The sequence below is a fragment of the Jaculus jaculus genome, chromosome 6, assembly GCF_020740685.1.
Source record: "Jaculus jaculus isolate mJacJac1 chromosome 6, mJacJac1.mat.Y.cur, whole genome shotgun sequence".
Lineage (NCBI taxonomy): Eukaryota > Metazoa > Chordata > Mammalia > Rodentia > Dipodidae > Jaculus > Jaculus jaculus.
The window spans coordinates 35,861,979-35,883,764 of NC_059107.1; the positions used below are offsets into that span (position 1 = coordinate 35,861,979).

General features: G+C 46.8%; 1 protein-coding gene across 4 annotated transcripts in view; it reads right to left on the bottom strand.

The window, feature by feature from the left end:
- Mcc (MCC regulator of WNT signaling pathway) overlaps nucleotides 1-21,786 on the bottom strand; it is a 274,857-nt gene that overhangs the window by 148,664 nt on the left and 104,407 nt on the right. The gene's annotated exons all lie outside the window — the stretch shown is intronic.

Here is a 21,786-nt window from a genome sequence, read left to right on the forward strand (position 1 = left end):
TCTTTTCTGGCCATGCATCTGCTACCAGAAGAGCAGGCCAGAAGCAGCTTAAGGAAAGAAAGGGTTTATTTGGGGCTGATAATTTTGAGGGGAAGTCTACCATGGTGGGGAAAGCATGGCGCGAGCACGCAGCCAGTGTCAACCCATCCCATCAGCAGGAAGGAAGAAGAGCTGAAGCAATGAGACTTAATGCTCAGCCAGCTTTTTCCTTCGGATGCAGTCCAGGATTCCAGCCCATAGGGTGGCACTGCCCACAGTTAGGTTGAGTCCTTATCGAGAAAATCCTTCACAGACAGGCCAAGAGACTTGTTTCCATCGTAATTCTAAATCCTGTCAAGTTGACGACCAGAATTAGAGTATCACAGGGGCCCAAGCTGACTCCTTTCCCAGCTTCCGTTTCCTCATATACAGAATGAGAGAACTAGAGGAGAGTTCAATGACATGCGTCAACGTGTCCCCACAAGTGAAAATAGCAGAGTTAACAAAGCTGGGTGCCAGGAGTACAGTATTAACCACAAAAGAAAAAACAAATCAAAATGAAGACTCATTGGTCTGGACAGATTCCTTCCTTGGATGTCAAAGTCACAGTCCCCAAACAAAACAGTGTAAAAAGTGACAGAGGAAAGACAATCAAACAAGTTCTCGGCCAGTGTGCCTCAGAACCATAGCAGAGACAGTAACCACTGGGGCATCGCCAGTCTCTGCCCTTCCCATGCAGACACTACGCAGCTGCAGTGCTCCCCGCGGCCTGTAGTGGGCGCTGCTCAAAGGATCCTCGAGTTTCAATGATGCCCAAATGCAAACTCTGCTGTGCCATGCCTTCCCTACCATGATGAAACCTGTCAAAACCATGAGGCAAGATAAACCCTTTCCTCCCCTAAGCTGCTTCTGGCCTGGCGTTTTGTCCCAGCATCGAGAAGATCAGTGCTACATCCACCTATCACGGTGGGTGTGTGTTCATGGTCCTGTTTCCACAGGGGGGCTACCATATTGCCTACTTTCCTCATCAAGCACACAGTAAATCAGTTCACATCTAGCACAAGAGCAACTGACCCCTGGATGACAGAGGAGCATGCCAATAATTGTGCGGCCATAGGAAGCTTGGCAGAAAAGCTATGGAGAAAGCTCAGCAGCGGCCAAGAGGGCACAGGAGAGGTGAATGTGGTGTCTATGGAAGGTAATTTAGGAAGGGTTTCCTAGAGCTGAGCTTGGAAGCAGGATTTCACCTGGTAGCAAGAATGAGAGCTTGGGAGGAGGGTGCCCCGGTGGATAGAACAGCTTAACTGGAAGGATCAGATATCCACATTGGGTCTATGGCCACCTAACTGAGGCCCAGGGCCTCTCGTGGGCCCATCTGCTCTTTACTGTTACTGATTTAAAAGGTTAGCCAAAGTGCAGGTCCTTACACTCCTGGGACAGAGGAGAGCTCGATTCACAGAGGTTGGAAACATTTATGCTGGGGTATGGCAGAGAAGTTTTCTTTTCATATAAGCTCTAAGTTTCAACTTTTTCAATATATGGCTGATATCAAATCTACCTTTTTTTCCCCCTTCAGGAACCAGGCCAGAAAAAATCTGTCAGACTGGTCTTAAAAAAAAAAAAAGTCTCTCCCATCTAAACAGAAAGACAGGTAGAATGGATGTTATAGGCCCTAGTGGAAAGGTCAGAATCATAGCGGGCCATCTCTTCCCCCTAGACATCACACCAGGGGGGGGTTTCAGTTACTAATAAGCTTGGAAAAGGGAACACTCATTTGCTGTCTCAAATGACATCTAGCCTCAGATGCATTAGTAGGAACAGTGCGTCCATCCAGTACAGAGTGAGGTTAATGTCTTTCCATCTGCACAGTAGTGTGCATACTCCAAAACGCTATGTGGGCCACAGCAGGGATCCAGGACCCACCCAGGAAGACATCAACTCCCCGGAACCCATCACTGAGCAGCAATACTTCCCTACTCTTCCTGAAAAGATGGGGGAGGGGGGGTGAGAAGAGGTACTCAGCTGCTTCCACATGACCAGAACTTCACTCCCTCCAAAACTGCTGACCCTAACCAAGAAAACTTAGAGGCATCATCCAAAATCACTACGCTGACGAGCACAATGATGGCAGGACACCAGAATCCATTTGCCCCGCCAAAGCTCATTAGAGGAGATGGCTGGTATTTTTGAGGACGACCTTCATAAGAACTGTAACCTCCTGATGCTAGAATGTGCTCTTACAAGACAGCTTCCCCACTTATTAGCGCTGTAGGTTTGTGGCGGTAACTTGGAGACTATCGATAACAGTCAGAGAATATAATGGGCAAATCCAGACTCTTAACCCAAACCTCTACTGCTGGTGTTGGTCCTCCTTAACAGCTCGAGGATCCGTTTCTACAATGTTGCCACTCTCCTCATAAACTCAGCTGGTTTCCCTTAACTGGTGAGAAAATGTTGCAAGAAAAAATTAAACCAACTTATAAACTTGTATTTTGGTAGTTTGTTTGAGGGTGTGTGGTATGTATAACCATTCAGTTTCTAGAATCCTAGACAAATAGAGGTCAGCAAGGCTTTTAATGAGTAATAGCAAAAGAGATGAGGGTATGATTCAGTGGCGGAGGGGCTTGTCTAACATGCACAAGCCCTACACTGCAAAAAGGAAGAAGGGATGGAAAGAGTGTAAGTCAAGTACCTAAGAGTCAGGTACACAGAAGATAACTTCTGGGTAAAACCTTTACAGGCCAAGAACAGAAGGGGTACATACTGGGCCCCCGACAGCTTCAACTCACCCACTGATGGCACTGTCGTTGAAATACGTGGGCAGACAAACTTAACTTTACATAAAGGACTTGATGACACACCCTCCCGTGATAAAGACAAAGAAAATGTTACTGTAAGAATTTCTATTGGTCTTGAGCCTAAATCTTGGAGCCTCCACTTTTTAATCTGAAAGGGAGAGAAGGTTGAGTGTAAAGGCCAGCGGAGCGGGAAAGGACCCAAGGGCGACGGACATTCGCACATGCTGCACTGAGATGGGCCTAACAAGCAATGGTCAGGGTGAAAAGCACAGCCTCTCAACAGCTGAAACATCACCTTTAAGAGGGAGGGGACACGTTAAGCCAGATAGATGCACAAGGTGGTGCAGGTACCTGGAGTTTGTTTGCAGTGGCTGGAGGCCCTGGAGTACCCATTCTCTTCCTCTCTCTCTCCTTCTCCCTCCCTCTCTCTCTCTCTTCCTCTTTCACTCTCACTCTCAAATAAATAAATAAATAATTTTTAAAAAGAGGGAGAGTGAGAGCTGGAGGGATGGCTTAGCAGCTAAAGCACTTGCCTGCAAAGCCAAAGGATCCTGGTTCGATTCCCCAGGACCCACGATAGCCAGATGCACAAGGGTGCACACACGTCTAGAGTTTATTTGCAGTGGCTGGAGGCCCTGGCATGCCCATATTCATTTTCATTCTCTCTCTCCTCTTTCTCTGTTAAATAAAAAATATTATTTTAAATACTTTTTTTTTAAGAGGGAGGGTGAGGGCTGGGGAATGGCTTAGTGGTTAAAGCGTTTGCCTGTGAAGTCTAAAGACTCCGGCTGGATTCCCCAGGACCCATGTAAGCCAGATGCACAAGGAGGTGCATGCATCTGGAGTTTGTTTGCAGTGGCTGGAGGTCCTGTTGTGCCCATTCTCATTCTCTCTCATTCATAAATAATAAATAAATATAAAAATATGTTTTAAAAAAGCAGCAGGATGAGCTCAAGGGCCGAGTTTATCCTCGTCTGGATCCTGGACAGAAGGCTGTCTCCAAGGTGAGGTTACAGCTCTCTGGAACATCAGGGAGAAGGGAGGAAGGACATCTGCTTGGAAGAGAGCAACGCTGTGGCCCTAAAGAGAATGACTGAATTGCCTTGACGCATCAAAGCCCTTCCTGTGTGCACAGACTTGACCTCCTAAGAAATGTTCCCAAGCAGACATCATCAGCCTTGTTGTTTATACTGTTATATTGTTCTGAAATTCCTGGACCTACTATTCCTTAATACATAGAAAATCAGAAGCAGCCAATTAAAAGACTAGTGATACCCACCCAGGTACCAGCAAGAACTGACAGCTGCCAAGTCATGATTTCCAAATGCAAGCAACTTTTAAAAACTCAGCACTCCTCTGGTGCTGTGAGGAACAGACAGCTTACCAACTTCAGTCGCTCCAGTCGCTGCCTCCCAGATGCCTCAGCATGCTACAGCAGGACACATCAAAGCAGCTTTGGAATTCTAATTCGTGTTGTTTGTCCTGAATTCAGCATGCTGGGGCTGAGGGGGGCGGAGCTGTCTAAGTACTACACAGCTAGGGACGGCCTGAGACAGCAAAGGCACACAACTCTCCTCCTCACCTCTCAATGGAAAAATGAACTCATCTCTGGACTCCTTATTTGGAGGAGGAGGATGAAATCAGTGTGCATTCGGGACTGAAGGAGATTTGAAAGCTCAACTTAGGGAATGTGAGAGATCCCACACACACACACACTTAAAGTGGAGGGCAATCAGTAACCCTAACCCAATTACGTCGAGCTGACTTGAAACTGCTGCAGAGGTTAGGCTGGGGTCCCTGGGGGAGGGGAGGCTCTTAGAGTATCATATGCCCTGGCACTACACAGCGGATCCTGGGAACCAGTGGGCTCACTGCAGCCACGCAGCAGGGCAGGTTCATCTCGGCTGCTTCTTTAGTCCTGACTCTCAAATCAGGCAAGTCCAGGGGGGTGACAGGGTCTATGCCCACAGACGTGGGAGCCATACCAGGTTAGACAGACCCTACCATCTATATACTGGGCTCTTTGACATTTCATTCCATACTCAGAACAAATGGAAGGATGACGGCATTAACGAGAGGAGCCTCAACAGGTCTGGTGTGTGGCCCAGCTCCAGCAGGAGGATTCCATTATCATGCTGCATATGACAAAGGAGGGGCAAGCAAACCAGCCAATCAATGAGCCTCGAAGCGGGAATGTGAAAGGGGACCTGCATGATTTATATAGCCAAGGAGGCTGCAGCTCAGATGGAAATTGTGGTAACAAAGCCCGCATTATACACTAATGGTCTCTAGACACCCTGCTTCCCTTATCAACTCACGGTAGCCACAGCTGGACGCTGCGAGTTTCACATGGAGAACCAGTTGACAAACTAAATCCTTAGCAAAACGGGAGTGAAAGTGACTCTAAGTATTATACCACCATCGTGAAACAGGTGAACGTGAAACAGGTGAACGGTGTGTCCTGCCAGAGAGCACCGTGTGGGTGGAAGGCACGGTTCCCAAGGACAGCCACAGTGATGGCTGCTCCCGTTACCTTAACTTAATACGGAAATCTGATAGGCCAAAGGCTTCATACTTTCATATTCAGTAAGTATTCACTGTGACTAGCACCGAAGCAGAGTGGAGGGGTGGATACAACTCAAGACTAAGGACAATACTCCAGAGGACTGGGGTCTGAAAACCCATCTTCATAGAGACCAGGAGCAAGGTGGCCTTCTCTCATAGGTAGTGAGAGATAAGGGCCTCCAAGAATACAAACAGATGTCAACTCCAGTCTAAACCTGGACCTGACTCCGGATGGTCATCAGGGACAGCTTCCAGGTTCCTGGATTTTTCTGTGGCCTCGCCAGCCCACCACTGCCCACTGGCAACCTCTTTTATAGTGTGCGTTCTCCTCCCTGACCCACCAAGTAGCTAAATCAAGGTTCTCCGTATTCCTTTAGACTTGATGCCTAATTTACATCTATATCCCCAATGTTATAAGACCAATCCGAGTCACCATGCAAATTGCCAGCTTGGAATGTCCTTTGACAGATGAGCTCAGTACCCACTAGCCTGGGAAGTTAGAATGACCAGCACAGTAACCCCTAAGCTACATCCAGCCAGAGCCCAGAGGGGCTCTCTCGTTCTCAATACTGGTAATAAGCGGACATTTAACGGTAAGGTCCAATGCACTGTTCACACCTGATCTTACTTAAATCATCCCGCTAGCCCTTCAAGATAAGGGCCACTCCCTTCTTTTGTCTTACAAGTATGGACTGTCTGAGTGACAAGGGCTGAACAACGTGCCCAGGGTCACTCTTCCACACCAGAGCTAGGAATCAAAACACATACCACCTCTGAAGCCTTTCACACAGGTCAACTCTGAGCTCAATTAACTGTAAAATAGGACTAAAGGAGTCTGGAAGTAGGGAACCGGGGAGATGTCTCAGCAGATAAAGGAGCTTGTCTGCAAAGCCTTCTGGCCACACACTTAAAACCATATGGAAAGTTCATTTGTGGGGGCAGGAGACTCTGCCAACCCCCACCCTACACACACACACACACACACACACACACACACACACACACACACACTCGCTCTCTCTAAAAAAAGTTACTTATTTTAAAAAAAGAATACTGGAATGTAGTAAAGCAAATGAGAGTAACTAAAAACAGCCAGAGGGCTGGACAGATAGCTTAGCAGTTAAGGTGCTTCCCTGCAAAGCCTAAGGACCCACGTTCCACTCTCAAGATCCCACATAAGCACATAAGCCAGATGCACAAAGGTGAGGCAAGCGCAGAATTCGATAGCAATGGCTAAAGCCCTGGCATGCCAATTCTCATTCATTCTGTCTGTCTCTCTCTCTCTCAGTAAAATAAAAATAAAAATAAAAACAGTCAAGTAAATATAAGAAATCTTTTTTCTTTCATGCAACAAAGATGAATTCTGTACAGCAGATTTTCTGAATGCAAAACCCTGAGACAGCGTCCCGTCCCCAGGTGTCAGACTGTCCCCTGAGCCCTGTGAAATGTGATCCCAGTGCGACGATCTTCAAAGCACTGAGCAGGTCACCAGAGACACTTGAACAAATCAGCATCACCTCAGGCTTCCTGTTGCTTCAAACCATCGCACAACCCAATGTGTGCACCTCCCAAAGAGACAGCATCTCTCAACTCAACTGTCCCTTGGACCGGAAGGTTTTCAGCCACAGCTCCAGTGAGGGGCTCACTGAAGGCCATCTTTCAGACTTCATTGCACAACAAAAAGCAGTTGTGAGGAATCAGCCTCATTTCACATTTAAGCAAAAGAACAGTGCTGAAAGGAGCCAATGTCTAATGCAGGGACAGTCAGTGCTGGTCTGTAAAAGTCTATCCTTTATGTCTGGGGAGGTCATAAGCCCCAGTTGGGGAAGCCTACTACTGTAGTTTGGTTAAATAGTTATATTTCGCCCATCAAATTGCCCTCTAAATATTTATGCTTATGCCCATACACTAATGCCGCTCTAACTACTTTTGATTTTCACTAGGCAGTGACTAATGGGGATATCAAAGTTCTGAGAAGAGGTGACAGTGGAGTGTTCAAGCACTAAGTGAGACATCTCTATCACACCCTCCAAGACTCAGGGACCACTGTGGACGACATGGCACAATAAACAATGTAAGAACCTAAGGATAGAGAAGAGTGCTTTGAAATGTCATCTTCCAGACACAAAGTGGTTGGTGCATTTATGCCCTCACAGCAATTGTTGCTCTCTGCGTAAGACCAGCAGACTATGAGGACATTTAAAAAGGACATCAAAATAGAAGATGAACTAGGTGGGGAAAAAGCAGGGGTTTGATGAAGGGGAATTAGTGGGAGGGGGGGAGAGATTGGTGGAAGGGGATTATAATCAGTGCATATTATGCATATGTAATGGAGGTCATCAATAAAACTTTATCTTATATTTTATTTATGAGAGAGAGAATGAGAATGAGAATGTGAGCACGCCAGGGCCACCAGCCACTGCAAATGGATTCCAGACGCATGCGCTACCCCGTGCATCTGGTTTAAAACTGGGTACTGGAGAATCAAACTGGGTCCTTAACCTTCACAGGCAAGCACCTTATCCATTAGGCCATCTCTCTAGCCCAAAAAACTGAATCAATTCTGAAAAATAAAAGTAAATCCTTTAAGCATGAGCTGATTTAAAGGCTAATTAAATGTACCATCCAAGGTCCCTCTGACTTGCTGGCTTAAAGTCAGGTGATTCTGAGCCCTACAGCTAGCCATGATAGTAGTACTGCCCCCCACCCCCCGCCCCCTTGCAGGTCCTCACACAGAAAAGCAATGAATGAAAAGGTTTGTGTGTTAAAGGTTTGATGCCAAGTGGACTTTGCTTGGATCTAATTTCATCAATGCATTGATTGATGAATTTATAGCCAAATGGGCTGTAGAATACAAGGCCCAATTGGAGGAACTACAAACTGCCTTTGAAAGGTAGAATTTCACTATTTCTTTTATTTTTTCCTACCTCTCTGCTCCTTGGCTGCCAGGAGGCAAGCAGCTAGCCCTCACTGCAGTGCTCTCCCTCAGCACAGCCCGGTAACAACAGGGCCAGCCAACCACAGACCAAAGCTTTGGAATGGGGAACTAAAGGAAACACTTCCTCCTCTGAGTTACTCTCTCGAGCATTTTGTCACAGTGATGGAAAACTGAGTCACACAGAGGGACCGAAGTCTGGTGGGATGATCAGGCACACTTTTACAAAAAGAAAACATGGGCTGGAGAGATGGCTTAGCAGTTAAGGCACATGCCTGTGAAGCCTCAGGATCCAGGTTCGATTCTCCAGGTCCCACGTAAGCCAGATGCACATGGGGGCGCCTTCGTCTGGAGTTTGTATGCAGTGGCCAGAAGCCCTGACACGCCCATTGTCACTCTCCCTCTCTGTCTCCAATAAATAAATAAAAATCTCTTAAAAATGTTAAGAAAACAAAAAACAAAAAAAAAAGTCATCTTCAGGACATATATGGTACTACCAGATGTACTTCTAAAAGACTAATCATGGGGCTCAGGAGATGGCTTGATAGTTAAAGGTACTGGCTTGCAAAGCCTGTCAGCCAGGGTTCAATGCCCCAGTACCAAGAACAAGTAACGACAGACAGACACATACACACACACCCCACATACATCTGGAGTTTGTTTGCAATAGCAAGAGACCTTGGCACACAGGTGTGCATATAAATTTTAAAATTTAGAAAAAAATACTAGTCAGCTCTTTTTTTTTTTTTTTAAACTGGTTCTGATCTTAATTAAACTACCACCCAAATTAGATGCATCCCTGTGAGAACCACTATGGAGACTAAGATTTCTGCAGGGTGATACCAAGCCTTGTTGATGAATGCAGGTTACCTGCCCAGCCTCACTGGTCTCAAGGGAGCCTGGCCCATCCCACTGATGCACCTCCTCCAGCAAGGGTCCACCTCCCAAAGGCTCCACAACTTTCCCAAACTATCACCAGCTGGGATCAAGCATTCAAAAAAAAAGCCCCCCCCCCCCAAAAAAAAAAACACATGAGCCATAAGGAAAATTTCATTCAAACCACCACAGTCACCTCCCACAAAGACAGAAGGCCTTGCCAGCATACTTCCCATGGGACCCAGTGACATATGCTCTTGCCTTCAACATGACATTCACCCACTGGACCTAAGAGGTACTGAGAGTGGGGTACATTTAGGGTGACTGGACCCCTGAAGATAAAAAAAGACAAAAAAAGTTTACATCTGTTAAAAATCAAAGATGAACTGACTTCTTATCTCTTGCCTAGGCTAGTTTCCTAGAACTGTTTTTCCACAGCCGCCTGGGAGGGAGGTCTTTCACAGAAAATATGTGGTTGGTCAAATGCAGCCCCAGAACTTGGTGTCAGGGCTAGCCTCCTCCTGAGACAGCCCCTAGCCCTAACCAACCAGCTGGCCCTCTGGTTCACCTGAGCCGGAAGACAGCCCACCACGATAAGGTTATGAATATCTTTGCAAGGGGAAGGCAAGCTCTCAGACCACTTAGGAACTTCCAGCTGTGGATGAGCTTTTCCCTCAACTGGGCCTGAGCTGGCTTGGCTTGGCCCAGGCCCAGGCCTAGCAGGGAGGCCCCTAGCCCTTATTCTCCATATGGGCTCCTTTATCCCCTCCAGCTCCCCACATGGCAAGAGTGCCTTGAAATTTCTTTTTTCTCTTCTCTTTCTGCAATTTTTCTAGGCCCTCCACATGGGATCTCTAGGCACATGGGAGCCTTTCCTTGGCTCTATATTTCCCTTAATAAATACAATAATTTCATAATTATCCTTCTCAGTCTTTATTCAATTGTTTGATTAAAATGAAAAACAAACCTAGAAGCTGGGCATGGTGATACATGCCTTTAATCCCAGCACTCATGAGGCAGAGGTAGGAGCATTGCCATGAGTTCGAGGCCATCCTGAGACTACATAGTGAATTCCAGGTCAGCCTGGACTAGAGCAAAACCCTGTCTCAAAAAAATTAAAAAAAATATTAAAAAAAAACTTAAAAACAAACCCACAATTTGGGAGTTCAAGGACTTTTCCTGGACCCCTTGCATGCTATTACAATACCCACTTAAAACATGGCACTAACTGAAGATATGACCAGAAAATGTACCAACAGGGCCAAACTTTAACATCAGGATCACATTTTTTTGTTGTGTTTCTTTTTAAAAAACATTTTTATTTATTTATTTGTATGTGTGAGAGAGAGAGGCAGATAGAGAATGGGCATACCAGGGCCTCCAGCCATTACAAATGAACTCCAGACATATGTGCCATATTGGGGAAATCAAAACTAGGTCCTTTGGCTTTGCAGGCAAGTGCCTTGACCACTAAGCCATTTCCCCATCTTGCGTTTCTTTCTTTCTTTTTTTTTTTTTTAACTTTCTTTGTTAGTTTTTCAAGGTATGCTCTCACTCTAGCTCAGGCTGACCTGCAATTCACTATGTATTCTCAGGGTGGCCTCGAACACATGGCGATCCTCCTACTTCTGCCTCACGAGTGCTGGGATTAAAGGTGTGCCCCACCACAACTGGCTCCTGGTTTGTCTAAAAGCCTCAATCACAGGTATGCAACTACTATATCCAACCAGGGTCACCCATTAAAATACCTCTGAGAAGTGCAATGTAGAAGGCTTCCCTTTCAGGGGAAAACAAAATTCCTTAATAATTCCATTGGAAATGATGAAAACTGAAATAAGAGGTAAGGTAACAGTTTTTCTCCAAAAACTTTTCCAGTTTTCCTGAATATAAGGTTATATATTTCCTGAAGAAAATTTGTGAATTATTAAGAAATATGCAAAAATGTCACTATAATCCCAGCCATTTAAAATTTAGCATATATAGGCTAAAGACACACACACACACACACACACACACACACACACACACACACACACACACACACAGAGATTGACTGATTGACTGATTTTGGGAATATGCAAGCCAGATGAAACACCAGCTCTAAAACTAATGGTGTGATTACAACTTAACAATTTACACTTCATCTGTAAAAATGGGAATTCTATCACCTTTTGCATTAGTTTTGAGGACCATAAGAGGCGACACCTTCAGAAGATACCACACAGACCTCTGTCACTCAGGACCTCTATCAGGTTCCTATTGCTGTGGTTACAGTGGCCACCAACGCCCTGGCTGAAAGCAACACATGTTGATTGTCCTGCAGCTCAGGAGGTCAGGATCCTCAAAATGCTTTCCCCACTGCTGGCAGGCTGGGCTCCCATGAGAGGCTCTTAATACCATGCCTCTTTGTTTTGGTTCTCACCTCCCTGCCTTCCTCTTATGAGGACCCCTTTTATTATTATATTAGCCTCAATAAACTGCGCCAATCTCCATATCCCCAACTGAATCTCATCTGTGAAGTCGCTGACTCCAGCTGTAGAAGGTGGCACACTCACAGGTTTCCTGGGAGTGGGCTGTGGGTGTCAACCTCTCACAAGTTCTTTCTATATGAAGCTATTTGTTGGAAATATTTTCTCCAGTTTGCCAAAAGTCTTTTTATGAAAGTACCAGATTTGTTGTTAAGTTCTACAGACCTATTATTTTGTCCACTCTTCAATGGATAGATAATATTAAGCCTGCATATCTTGAAACCACTACTAACTTTCCATGTCTTGTTTGGGTTAGTGTGGTAGGCATGTGTACGTACGTCTGTGTGCACACACATTGTGGTAGTTTGCATTCTCAGTGTCTCCTACTGTCCCATGTATTTTGAATACTTAGTCCCCAGGTAGTGTCAACTTGGGAGGTAGAGTCTTGCTGGAGGAGATGTGTTGCTGGAGGCAGGGTGTTACAGCCCAGCTCCCCCTTGCTGCTACAAATCCAGGTGCTATGGCAAGGTGTGATGCCTAGACTCTGCTCTGCCATGCTTTCCCCTACCACAATGAAGCTCCCCCTGGAAACTATAGACTGAAATAAACCCTTTCCTCCAATAAGCTGCTTCTGGCCAGGTGTTCTGTCCCAGCAATGAGACAGTAACTACTGCATACATCTTATGCACTGTCATGAATTCAAACGTAATAGAAACCAAGAATGAATATTATTTACCATCTATAATTCTGCTCCAGCAAGGAAAGTGCTTACCACCATTCTGTCCCTCTAAGGCTTATTCTCTTCATTCACACACATGTGCATTACCATCAGCAGGGCCACGTTGTACACCTCAGACTATGACATAATTGAGATGTACCTTAATGAAGGCTACAGACCAGGGAGTTCCTCTTCTAATCTGTTTTCCCTCCAAAGAATGATTAATCAAAGTGCTGCTTTAGAAACATGTGCTATCTACTAAGGTGTGCTTTCTGGGTTATTCCTGGTCTTCCCAGTTACCCACACCTAGGGATTCTAACTACTGGTTCTACCTAATGCTTACAGGAACCACATCAACCTATTAACAGGTATATAATAGCCGATCTAACACCTGGGCAAAATCAACCAGCATCTGAAGGACTCATTTTGTAAACCCAAGCCCACAAAGTAAAATAATAATCTTTCTAGTTTTCTCATGTGGAACAAGAACAAACAAACAAACAAACAAAAAATCCAGTACTACGTGGTGCTAATGTATCCAAGGCTTGCACAAGACTTCATGTAAAACATTTGAGAAACTTCTGCTGAACGAATGGGAGAAAGCTCAGCACTGCCTCGTTGAAGAGAAAAAAAATTAGAAATTCTGGGGAAGGCCTCCCTTCTCTGCAGTGGTGATATCATAAGCAGGCTGGCAGTTCCACCAATGAGAACAGTGGCTGAAACCAGATCACCCCAAGCTAAGAAGCTTCCACACCTGTTTAGGTTAGCGGTTGTAAGGTAGGCTTTCCCAGTATGCAATGTAAACGAAATATATGATTGTTTGCTGAAGAGAGCAAAGGAAGTCAGCACCACAATGGTACCAGGGGGTCATCCTTGGTGAGAGGACAGTGGTAGACCTTGTAGGAACACCTTCATTCATCCCCGGGGTGTGGGCGCCTCCATAGGTCTTTGGGGAAGAATTGTCTCCATCAGTTCGCAGGGTAAGAGCATCTCCACTGGTCCTTGTGGTGAGAGCATCTCCATTGGTCCTTTCACTCCAGCAGCATCATCCTTAACAGGAAATGCTATGGAGGGTTTTGAAATGGTTCCCACCATCCTGAGGCACCAAATACCAGGAAGAGACAACTTCCTCTGGTGATCACAGGTGGGCAACAAGTTTTAACAATCAGAACCCAATGCACCTCACTTACAGAATTAGAATTACATCTGGTCTCAGTCAGACATAAAACTGCTCACTTAGGATGGCCACTATTTAGACAAATCACAAATACATTATCTGTCTTTTTCAGTGCCAGGCAAGTTAAACTCCTTCCTACACATCAGCACACCCCTTTAATTGCTTGGGAAACTGGTCACTGTGTATGGACTATGGACCTGGGACAAACAGAATTCTGTCAACCTGGCGCAGCCAAAGGTCTGAGAAATAAAGGGGATCTTTGTGGCACCATCAGAACACCCTTGGGAGGAACAGGCTGCAAAGGCAGGTAGAATGGAGAGGACAAGGGCTACCTGGGCCAAAATGTCACCAGGCCACTCTGACCTGGGGAATTCTCCTTTCCAAGGTGCATTTGCCACGGATACTCTCATTCCCAACACTAGTTGCTGGCAGCTTCCTACTGCCTGTATTCCAAATGCCACAATGGGGCCTCAGAGGTGCCCTCGTCTGGCCCCTCCTCTCTTCACTTTCTTCTGCTTCCCCATGTGTGCATCCAACTGCTTGATTACAGCTGCCTTTTCATGTGCTTATTACTCTCTTCAGAGCAAAGGAAATTTCCTTGTCTCAACGACTGAAATACTGCCTTCCCTAAAGAGCTGGGCCAACTGGACTTCCTCCTCAAACCCACTAAGAGGCTCAGGAGCCCCTGGTCTTCATCCTTCAGTTGCATTGTTCATTGGGTATACCCTCTCACTGCCCCTGGGATAGGGGTGAATCTCCTACGGTTAAAAAAAAATACATCCGGGCTGGAGAGATGGCTTAGCAGTTAAGCACTTGCCTATGAAGCCTAAGGACCCCAGTTCGAGGCTCGGTTCCCCAGGTCCCACGTTAGCCAGATGCACAAGGGGACACACGCGTCTGGAGTTCGTTTGCAGTGGCTGGAAGCCCTGGCGCGCCCATTCTCTCTCTCTCTCCCTCTATCTCTTTCTTTCTATGTCTGTCGCTCTCAAATAAATAAATAAATAATGAACAAAAAAAAATACATCCTATAAGGAGACAGGAAATATCTTCATTTCTATCTGCCTGGTCAGACAATACCTACTGTCAGGTCTTAGAAGGTGCACTCAATAACTGCATAACATTTCCTGGTATGGGTCTAGGAGCCAGGAGCAGCTCTGGTGTCTAGGAGGTCAGACAGATGAGACTTGAGGGAAAACCTGGGCTGGAGGGTCCACTGCAAATCCCCAGTGATGTCCACATGGCACTAGCCATCTGCCTGTCAGCTCCGGCCCTGTTGCTAGGTGAGCCCATGCACAATATGTTGCTAGATGGTAGCAATTTATGTTTTACAAAAATCCAGAAATGTGCATTTATTTTTGGCTGGGTGTGGTGGTGCACGTCTCAAGAGAGAAAGATGAGAAAAAGAATAAGAGAAGAGGGGAGAGATCATTGGTGCACCAGGACCTCCCGCCACTGCAATAGGACTCCAGGCATGTGCACCACCTTATGAGCATGTGCCACCTTGCATGCTTGTGTCGTGTGTCTGGCTTATGTGGGACCTGGAGAGTGGAATATGGGTCCCTAGCCTTTGCAGGCAAGCACCTAAACCACTAAGCCATCTCTCCAGCCCAGAAATCTGGATATTTAAATAAAATATTTAGATGTGTAAGAGCCAACTTACCAAAACACTACATGGACAAATGAAGCATTCAAGTTCTGGTTGGGGTTTTGGTGCTGTGAACTGGAATCTACATTGATTTCCATTCGAACTACTGATAGTCCTTGACTGACAATGATTTAATTTATGATTTTTCTGACTTCACAGTGATGAGAATGTGATATGTGTTCTATCAAAATCCCCATTTTAACACACTTAGCTGTTATGAGTATTCATACATCTATTCTGGGAGGGAGGGAAGGAGGGAAGGGGGGAAGGAGGGAGGGAGAGGGGGGAAGGAGGGAGGGAGAGAAGGGAAGGGGAGAAGGAGGGAGGGAGGGAAGGGGGGAAGGAGGGAGGGAGGGAAGGGGGGAAGGAGGGAGGGAGGAAAGGAGGGAGGGAGGGAGGGAGGGAGGAAAGGAAGGAGGGAGGAAGGGAGGGAGGGAAGGGAGGGAGGGAGGGAGGGAAGGAAGGAGGGAAGGAAGGAAGGGAAGGAGGGAGGGAGGGAAGGGAAGGAGGGAAGGAAGGAAGGGAAGGAGGGAAGGAAGGGAAGGAGGGAAGGAGGGAAGGAGGGAAGGAAGGAAGGGAAGGAGGGAAGGAGGGAAGGAGGGAAGGAAGGAAGGGAAGGAGGGAAGGAGGGAAGGAGGGAAGGAAGGAAGGGAAGGAGGGAAGGAAGGAAGGGAAGGAGGGAAGGAAGGAAGGGAAGGAGGGAAGGAGGGAAGGAAGGAAGGGAAGGAGGGAAGGAAGGAAGGGAAGGAGGGAAGGGAAGGAAGGGAAGGAGGGAAGGGAAGGAAGGGAAGGAGGGAAGGGAAGGAAGGGAAGGAGGGAAGGGAAGGAAGGGAAGGAGGGAAGGAGGGAAGGGAAGGAAGGGAAGGAGGGAAGGGAAGGAAGGGAAGGAGGGAAGGGAAGGAGGGAGGGAGGGAAGGGAAGGAGGGAGGGAGGGAAGGGAAGGAGGGAGGGAGGGAAGGAAGGGAAGGAGGGAAGGGAAGGAGGGAGGGAGGGAAGGAAGGGAAGGAGGGAAGGAGGGAAGGGAAGGAGGGAAGGGAAGAGGGAGGGAGGTGAAGGAGGGAGGGAGGGAAGGAAAGAGGGAGGGCAGGGGAGGGAGGGAAGGAAAGAGGGAGGGCAGGGGAGGGAGGGAGGGGAGGGAGAGCAGGGGAGGGAGGGAGGGGAGGGAGAGCAGGGGAGGGAGGGAGGAGAGGGAGGGGTGGGAGGAGAGGGAGGGAGGGAGGAGAGGGAGGGAGGAGAGGGAGGGAGGAGAGGGAGGGAGGAGAGGGAGGGAGGGAGGGAGGAGAGGGAGGAGAGGGAGGGAAGGAAGGAGAGGGAGGGAGGGAAGGAAGGAGAGGGAAGGAAGGAGAGGGAGGGAGGGAGGGAGGAGAGGGAGGGAAGGAAGGAGAGGGAGGGAGGGGAGGGAGGGAGGGAAGGAAGGAGAGGGAGGGAAGGAAGGAGAGGGAGGGAAGGAGGGAAGGAAGGAAGGAGAGGGAGGGAGGGAGGGAGGGAAGGAAAGAGGGAGGGAGGGGCTTCCCTTTGGAAATGAAAGCCTGAAATAAACCCTTTCCTCCCATAAGGTGTTTTTGGTCAGGTGTTTTGTCCTGGCAATGAGACGGTAGCTGCTAAAGTGCCTAACATTCTAGAAGGTGTTGAAATGTAAAACAGAAGAACCTCAGAGAAATTACACATTAACACAGAAAAGTCAGAAACTAACTTCCTTCCAAACTAGTCTGTTAGGAACGTGACAAAACCATTCATGAAGAAAGAAGAGAACAACTCACACAGTACGTGGCAGTGAGTGCGCACTGGCGCTGGGCTGGATGCGGGGTTCACGCAGGCTGAGGTGAACATGGCTACGTTCCGGGTGAAGAGACCAAACGGACGCCATGACAGGCTTCAGTAAGGTGCCACCCCAACTACGCCTAAGTTCCAGTTTCCCAGAGAGGCAGGCAAGACTTCTGAGAAAGAATGGGGGCTGTGAATCAACAGTGACCCTGACGTGTGGCCGAGAGAGAGTGGGGCTGAGTCAGTTCCTGGAGACATGTCCCTTTTGCACCTGTTTGCAACCCTTCTGCCCCAACCAGAGATGCACAACTGTAATTGCTGCTTGCCTAGCCAATCATTTAAAAAAATTACCTGAGCCCACCAAAATTCCTCTAGCTGTGCTCAAAGGGAGCCTGTGAGCTCCTCTCAAGGTGGCCATCTTGCATGGATGGTTGACCCCCACATGCTGGCTGACTGCAGAATAAACGCTCTCTGCTTTTCCATGCTATTTGAGTCTGGGGTCTTTCTTCAGTGATTCTCAGACCCTTACACTGGGGTCTGTGTCAGAGATAGGCTCAGTTGTCACACTGAAGCAAAATAGGCAAAGAGATCTATATGGACTCGGTGCTGAGTGTGAAATGAACAAAAGACTATAAATATCCCAGTTCTGTACATCTGAGGTCCAGAAGTAACAAAAATGACACCGTAAGCCACAGCGCATCCGTAGGGCCCTTCTCACAACCAGTTACAGTGCACGCTGCAGGAAGCCAAATCCCCACATCTCAGAGCCACGTGTGGTATAAATGGGGTCCTCAATCTAAAGTCCACTCAACCTGAAAAGATAAGATGTGCTGAGTCCCCCGAAACTTAACACAAAGTTGTATGTGAACATTTGTTTTAGTGCGAAAGATTTGCCGCTTGCAGGCTTGGGGAAAGGTTGCTTATCTAAAAAGGGTTGAAAGGAGGGCAGGAGAGTGGACATATTCAAGCAGGAACAAATTTGCAGACGACCTCAGGCCATGCAGAGTGGTAAGTGAGCAGCTGGGGCTCCGAGGGGGGAAGGTGTCCACTGGCAAGGAGAGGTGACTTCTGCAGACACAGGCACCACACAAACAGGACAGAGAATGAGCCACCGCCGGTGCGTTAACTCCATCTCTTCTCTGACTCATTATACAATGCCTAGGGGACTTTCTGGGAACAGTCCTGAAATCTTAGGCAGACTTCCCCCCCCCCCGCCCCGATTCTTCCAGGTAAAGCTAATTGATTTTGGAATGTAAAAGAGGGCATGGATGACAACAATGTAACATAAAGAGGGTTTTTTATTTTTAGCATATAAGACATTAGACATGGCCCCTAAGAGAGGAGAGGTGGTGTGGTAGTTTGAATAGATGGCCCCCAATATATTCTGAGTTTGATTAGTTTGTAGTTTGTATCTGTAGCCACCTAGCTGGAGCAGGTGTCACTGGGCAGATCTTAAGGTGTGGTGGTGGGTTTGAAATTCCAATATAAAGATACACAAAGTGCCTAGTTCCTCCTGGAGTTCCCGAAGTGTGCTGTGTGGCTTTTGGTTTCAATCTCTCTCTACTTGGACCTGTGAGAGCGGGCCAGCTTCTTCTGCCCTTATGGAACTTCCCCTGGATCTGTAAGCTTCAATAAATATCCCTTCCTCCATAACTGTGCCTGGTCTGGAAGTTCATCTCAGCGAACCTGAAGCTGTCTGCTACAGGTAGAAAGAGTTTTATAATGGACAAACTGACCAGATAAAGTTATTTTACCAAGAAGTTTGAAAAGTAAAGAAAAAACATTTAGGTAAGACTTAAGAGCTGGCTGTATTGCACATACAGTAAGTAGGACAGACTACCACAGAAGGAAGGGGCTTCAAACCTAATTGGAAGAAATAAAAGGAAGCTGCAACATCACTATCAATGCAGAATTAGCAAGTGGTAGATAGAATGAACCTGAATTATAAAGGAAGGGTGAGCTCATACTGATGGGAGCAAAGGAGAGGTGTATTTAGTAAGGGAAAGTCCTCCAGATGACAGAACAGTTGTGCTTGGAAAAACACACGTGGCCTCACTGTCCACTGGCTCCATGAGAGGGACCCTTGCACCCCACAGCAATACCAAGGGTGGTGGTGGCAAGGTCTCTCAACAGACTATCCTGATGCATTCAAAGAAATGCTCTCCCCGAGCTAACTTCCCACTTCCACTTTGGCAGGTTAGGCATAAGGTCTGTAGAGCACAGTGAACTAATGATACAGGAAGCCCCTTTCCAATATCATGCATGCAAAAATATTGGATAGAACTTACAGCAGTTAAAAAAAAAAAAAGCAAGGTGTACCTTGGTGGTAGAATGTCTGACTTGCATGCGTAAGAACCTGAGTTCAATCCTAATGGACAAAAAGAGGACAGACAGACAGACAGACAGGCCAACACAGACAGGGAGGGAGGATGGATCAATAAAAGCCTACCCAGCCCTACAGAAAAACAAATATTTGTTAAGAACAAAGAGGGATAATAAAAAGAAATCAGGAGGGGATGGGGAGATGTCTTGGAGGAGAAAAACACTTATTTGCAAAGCCTACTGCCCTGAGGTTCAATTCCCCAGCCACCCACATAAAGCTATTTGCCAAGGCAAGAGATCCTGGCATGCCCATCCAAACGCTCCCATGTGTAAATAAGTAAATGAATTTTTAAAAAGAGATCAGGCCGGGTGTGGTGGCTTTAGTCCCAGCACTTGGGAGGCAGAGGTAGGAGGATCGCCATGAGTTCGAGGCCACCCTGAGGCTACATAGTGAATTCCAGGTCAGCCTGAGCTAGAGCGAGACCCCACCTTGAAAAACAAAAAAAAAGAGAGAGAGAGATCAGGAGTGGGGGTGGGTAGTTGCTAGCCAGTATCTCCACAACTTCTAGAAGAAGTAAAAACCCCTCAGATGAGGAGAAGCAGCATTGTGCTCGCACTAGAACAGGGGAAAGGCTGGAGTCAGGCAAAACCTTCACATATGTTTGCGTGCTTTCACCAGAAACTTACTTGACTGCACAAAGGACAGGAAGCTAATGTGTTGCCACTGATCACTACAGGTTTAGGATGAGACCTTCAGTTAAATTTTACACGCAGATGTCTTGAAGGACCTTTCAGTATGTACGGTTCAAGAATTAGACATGAGTGGTTCATTGCAATGTCATCCAGTGACTTGTAACTCAAATCCATGATGCTGTACTGCTGACTTAAAAATAAATCCAAGAGCCAGGCGTGTTGGCGCATGCCTGTAATCCCAGCACTTGGGAGGCAGAGGGAGGAGGACTGCCGTGAGTTCAAGGCCACCTTGAGACTACATAGTAAATTCCAGGTCAGCCTGGGCCAGAGTGAGACCCTACCTCGAAAAACCAAAATAATAATAATAATAATAATAATTTAAAAAATAATAAATGAATAAATAAAGAAATCCAAGAAACAACTAACTGTTGTTTTTCCCCCACTTATAAGTTCTGCTTTAAAAAATTTTTCTTGGGGCTGGAGGGATGGCTTACGGTTAAGGCATTTGCCTATAAAGCCAAGGGGTCCAGGTTCAATTGCCCAGGACCCACGAAAGCCAGATGCACAAGGGAATGCATGCATCTGGAGTTCGTTTGCAGTGACTGGAAGCCCTGGTGCACCCATTCTCCCTCTTCCCCTCCCTGAATAAAAATAAAATACTTTTTAAAAATTTTGCATTTCAGAGCTGATGTTTTTGATATTTTCATCATTTTAACCTTTATAAAAAGCTGAGAGGAATACTGAAAATGCCTTTTGGACCGTACTTCAAACATCAATGCTCAAGTGCTCTTAAAAAGAAAGAAATGTAACCAGGTGTGGTGGCGCATGCCTTTAACCCCAGCACTCGGGAGGCAGAAGTAGGAGGATTCAAAGTCACCTTGAGAATACATAGTGAATTTCAGGTCAGCCGGAGCTAGAGTAAAACACTGCCTCAAAAATCCAAAAAGAAAAAAGTAAGAACTTTAATTTTGCAGTAAGGTAAGTTTGTAAAGGTTCATTAATGCTTAAGACCTACATTCCTTTCTCTTTGAAGAAGGAAAAAAAATCTCATCCCGCTAGCAGGCATGCGCAGCCTGATCCCAGGACAGCAATGAATGTGGCCCAGCACACTTGTAGGTGACAACATCGTGGGACAGATAAAAACGAAGCCAGTTTTTACACTCCGGCTAACTGAGCACAGGAGCCAGAGCTGAACTGGTTTTCTAACAGGTGATTCCCGCTGTGTGCTACGTGGCAGCCCGTGGTCATTACTCCCCAGCTAGGAAAGGAAGATAGAGCAAAGAGCGACCTCACAGCGCTGTTGTCTTCACCTTCCCTCCTTCCCTCACAATCCTCAGGGTTGTAAGCACCTCCATGGGTCGTCCTCCTTCCCTGAATCTGCTCTGTCACCATTTTATTTATGTGTTTGTTTGCAAGAAGAGAAAGAAAGGATGAGAGAGAGAACGGGTACCAGGCCACTTGCCACGGCAAACGAATTTCAGACATATACACCACTTTGTGCATCTGGCTTTAAGGAGGTACTGGGGAATTGAACCTGAGCCATCAGACTTTGCAAGCAATGCCTTTAACCACTGAGCCACCTCCCCAGCCCCCACTTACGCATCATCTTAATCCTCCCTTCAGTTGAAGTCACTCCTCACCTGCTTTCCTTGCCTTTGACATTTACAAATAAACTGATGGGCTGGGTTCAGTGTGCATTTTTTGCAAAAGAAAAGAAGAAAACAGGGAGGGGATAGGGGGAGGAAGTTCAAAACATAATGAAGTCCCTGTGTTTTGCTTCAGCACTCAGGCAGCTTCAATGGAAAATGCCTTTTCACTAGCTTCTTTAAAAGAGAAAAAAAGGTTT